General features: G+C 48.5%; 1 protein-coding gene and 1 pseudogene across 1 annotated transcript in view; one reads left to right on the top strand and one right to left on the bottom strand.

The window, feature by feature from the left end:
• The window catches only part of SHLD1 (shieldin complex subunit 1), an 86,103-nt gene that overhangs the window by 13,289 nt on the left and 68,677 nt on the right, over positions 1-4,137 (top strand). The gene's annotated exons all lie outside the window — the stretch shown is intronic.
• On the bottom strand, positions 1,670-2,024 carry LOC103073091 (RNMT-activating mini protein pseudogene; annotated as a pseudogene).

The raw sequence follows: 4,137 nt of genomic DNA, 5'->3' as shown, positions 1-4,137 counted from the left end.
CTGACCCTGTGTGTCCGGAGCCTGTACTCCACAACAGGAGAGGCCACAACGGTGAGAGGCCCACATACCGCAAAAAACAAAAAAGCAAAGATAACATAAAACAAACACACAAAGATGATTAAAAAAAAGAACAAAAGGAAAAACAAGAAAAAACCCACAAAACCACAATAAAGTAGAAATAGAAAAGTAAAAAATATATTTAAAAATTAAATAAAATTAAAACAGAAAACAACAACAGAACAAAATGAAACAAACCCAAAAAGAGTTCTTGCTTCGGTAGCACATATACTAAAATTGGAATGATAACAGAGAATATTAGCGTGGCCCCTGTGCAAGGATGACACGCAAATTCATGAAGTGTTCCATACTTTTTTGCTGTACAGTAGAAATTAAGACAACATTGTGAAGCAACTATACCCCATAAAAATTAATTAAAAAATAGAAAAACAATAGTAATAATAATATTTTCCTGAGGCCTCCACTCTCAGTGTCCTTGACCCCACAGTGAGCCACAGCCAACCCCTCCCTACCCAGGAGGCCCTCCACTACCTCTAGGTAGGTCTCTGGACCCGCTGTGGGCCTTGTGGGAGCAGCTCAGACTCTGACCTGGCTCATCTCCCACATGTACTTGCCTTCAGAGTCCACAGCTGCTAAAGCTAGACTGGTCTCAGTTGTGGGAGCACATGTCCATTCAGATATTCCTCAGATGCAGGGTTTACCAAGCAGATCACAGGGATTTAATCCACAGCTTGTGCAACTGCACAGAGAGAATTCCGTTCCTCTTCCTTAGTAGCACAGCCCCCGGGGCTCAGCTTTGGTTTTGGTCCCACCTCTGCATGTGGGCTACCGTTAGATGTCTTTTCCCCACCCAGGCGAGAGGTGGCGAAAGCAGCAGTTGTTGAGGCACCCAGGCTGACTGGGGAACTTACTCACTCAGGCTGTGGAGGGATAAGGCAGCCACAACTGGGTCATGTAAAGTGTCTCTGGTGACAGAGACTGGCAGGAAGTTGCCACAGACTGGGACATGCTCACTCTGGTGGGAGTCCCTCCCAGTGCCCATGGAGGCAGGGGCCAGCTGGGGGGAAGGGGGTTGCAATGGCAGCTCCTCTCCTTGTGTGCCACTCAACAATGATACCTTGCTTCTACAGCAGCCCGGGTTTCTTCCAAAAACCTTCCCTGTTGTGGAGCTCCTTACTCCTGTCCCTTCATGCTGTCTCTTCACAGACAATTGCTGTCCTCCCCGGGTCCATTCTCCAAACCCCAGTTTCCAGTACCCAGTCCCCTCTACACCAGGAGACACGTGACTCAGGCTGGGGTGCGCAGGGCTGTGGCACGGACCATGTACGCAGTTCTTACTTTGTCCTGCCTTCCACAGACCGGTTGCTGTGTTCACCTCCAATCCTCCAAAGGTCCCTTTCTGCCCCAGCTGATTTTCCCACCATGAATGGGCTTTTCTGAGTGCAGGAACCTCTCCCCAACTTCATTTCCCCACCAGGGATGCTGGCCCTTCTCGTTTCTTTTCTTTTGTTTTTTCTTTCTTTCTCAAGTTCCAAAAAATCAATCCACTCTCTACAATCAGATGTAAAACTATGACCCACAGAAAATACAACATAAACTTTTGTCATGTTAACAGAGTAAATGGTTTTACTAAAAGCTGCTGACATTTCTATCAGTAGTAGCCATAGGGAGGCCGTTGGTTGTGACCATAGTGTCTATATTGATGGGGTAGTAAGGTTCTTGTCTGTGCTGTGAATAATTGTTACCCCAGGTTCGTCCATGCCATTGATGGATCGATTGTCACTTGGCCACCCCCGTCTGCTATCCCTGCCTCTAAACTGTCTGTTATCTTGCAACCGATTGCCTCTATTTCTTTGGTTCCCACCAGCTCTGATATTCCATTCCTCAACAATTGGAGGGGACTCAGGAGGGCGTTTCAGGTATTCCTGGTACTCTTTGTCATCTTCTGTGAATCTACTGGCAAACATCTCTTCAAAATTTCTAACAGCTTCAGAAGTGTCAGTCATTCTGAAATTCCCAGGGATTTGAGGCAGCTGTACTGTTTAATGTTTATATTGTTTAGATCTCCGTCCCAGAACACCGTCACAGGACCTCCAGACCCCTTCAGCTCTCCAAGGTAACAGGGCCACACCTATAGATGTTTTGTTTTGTTTTTTTTTTTACCATACACGGGCCTCTCACTGTTATGGCCTCTCCCGTTGTGGAGCACAGGCTCCAGGCGCGCAGGCTTAGCGGCCATGGCTCACGGGCCCAGCCGCTCCACGGCACGTGGGATCCTCCCGGACCGGGGCACGAACCTGTGTCCCCTGCATCGGCAGGTGGACTCTCAACCAGTGCGCCACCAGGGAAGCCCATGTAGATGTATTCTTGATGTACTTGTGAGGAAGGGTGAATTCCGCATCCTCCTATTCTGCCATCTTGATTCCTCCCTCCTGCAGTTTCTTCTTAACACAGAGACCAGAGGATCCTTTTAAAGTGTAAATCATATTATGTTAGTCTTTGGTGGCTTCTTATCTGACTCAGAGCCCAAGCCAAACTTAAGAGGACTTAACCTGGCCCCATGCCCCTGGGGCCCTGGGCCTGGCCTCTCTGACCTCACCTTGTACCATTACCCACCCTTCCCACACCAGGCTGGGCTGCTGCCTAGCATGCTCACCCTTCAGAGAGGCCCAGCCTTGCCTCTCTCCTGCTGATGCTCCCTCATCATGTCCTTCCCTGGCTTTATTCTTTTCCACAGCACTAGTGTCATTGGGCACCCTATGTATTTTATTGTTAATTTATTTGTTTGTCTCCCCCAACTAGAACATAAATTCCAGGATAGCAGGTACTGTATGAAGAATGGATGAGTAAAAATAAAAACAACAACAAAACAAAAATTAAAAAGAAAGAATGGATGAGTAAATGCTGTTATTATTTCATTAGGCCCACATTTATTTAGGGCTGAAGTTGATCACTACATAAAGTGTCTCCATTCCCCTCCCCACTTCCCATACACATACATAGCTTAAGGATGCTTATAGATAACTTTGGAAGGTTCCAGTATAAGGGTTGGGAGTCATAGGCAGCACTGAATTAGGTGAAGCTGATGCTGAAAGTTCAGCCTCTGTACACCAGTGCCAAATCGAATCTTGGAGACAGAGTTTTGCGTGAAGTAGGAAAGGATAGCTTTATTGCTTTGCTGAGCAAAGGGGGACACAGCGGGCTCCTGTCTTGAAAAACTATGGGTCCCCACCTGGGAGGATTTGATGAGGAGTTTATAGCAATAGTTCAAGGGTGGGGTTGCTGACAAGATGAGGGTGTGTGCAGGGTCTCAGGTGATCTCATAATCTTGATGAGCTTCTCTGGTCCCTTTAATCTTGCCTCAGGTGGTTTCTTGGCTGCTCCTCCCTTGATTAGCAACAGTTCAAATCTGCCCTTTGGAACTCAGGGAAGGTTATGGAGGCTGGAGTCTTGCTCACAAGAAACAGGGGACAGAAGTCTCCATGCCCGGAGCCGCACAGGGTCCTCCTCAGTTTCAAAGCCTGAATTTAGCCCCATAGCATGGGCACCATAGCAGTGTTGGAGGAGGAGATTGTCAGATTTCCTCTGCCTCCCAAAAGAAAAGTCAAAATGTGTAACTGATGGAGACACGGCAGAACTGTCAGCCATTTAACATGTGCAAAATGGGACTTCCCTGGTGGTCCAGTGTCTGACTCCGCGCTCCCAGTGTAGGGGGCCCGAGTTTGATCCCTGGTCAGGGAACTAGATCCCACATGCCACAGCTAAGAGTTCGCATGCCACAACTAAAGATCCTGCATGCTGTAACTAAAGAAAAGATCCCCCATGCTGCAACAAAGATCCCGGACGCGGTGACAAAAATCCCGCATGCCACAGGTAAGACCTAGTGCAGCCAAATAAATAAATAAATATTAAAAAAATATATATCGTGAGGCTTCCCTGGTGGCGCAGTGGTTGAGAGTCCGCCTGCTCATGCGGGGGACGCGGGTTCGTTCCCCGGTCCGGGAGGATCCCACAGGCCGCGGAGCGGCTGGGCCTGTGGGCCACGGCCACTGAGCCTGTGCGTCCGGAGCCTGTGCTCCCCAATGGGAGAGGCCACAACAGTGAGAGGCCCGCGTACTG

The sequence above is a fragment of the Lipotes vexillifer genome, unplaced genomic scaffold, assembly GCF_000442215.2.
Source record: "Lipotes vexillifer unplaced genomic scaffold, Lipotes_vexillifer_v1.1 scaffold610, whole genome shotgun sequence".
NCBI lineage: Eukaryota > Metazoa > Chordata > Mammalia > Artiodactyla > Lipotidae > Lipotes > Lipotes vexillifer.
The sequence above is the reverse complement of the archived record's forward strand: the minus strand, read 5'-3'. Positions and strand labels throughout refer to the sequence as shown.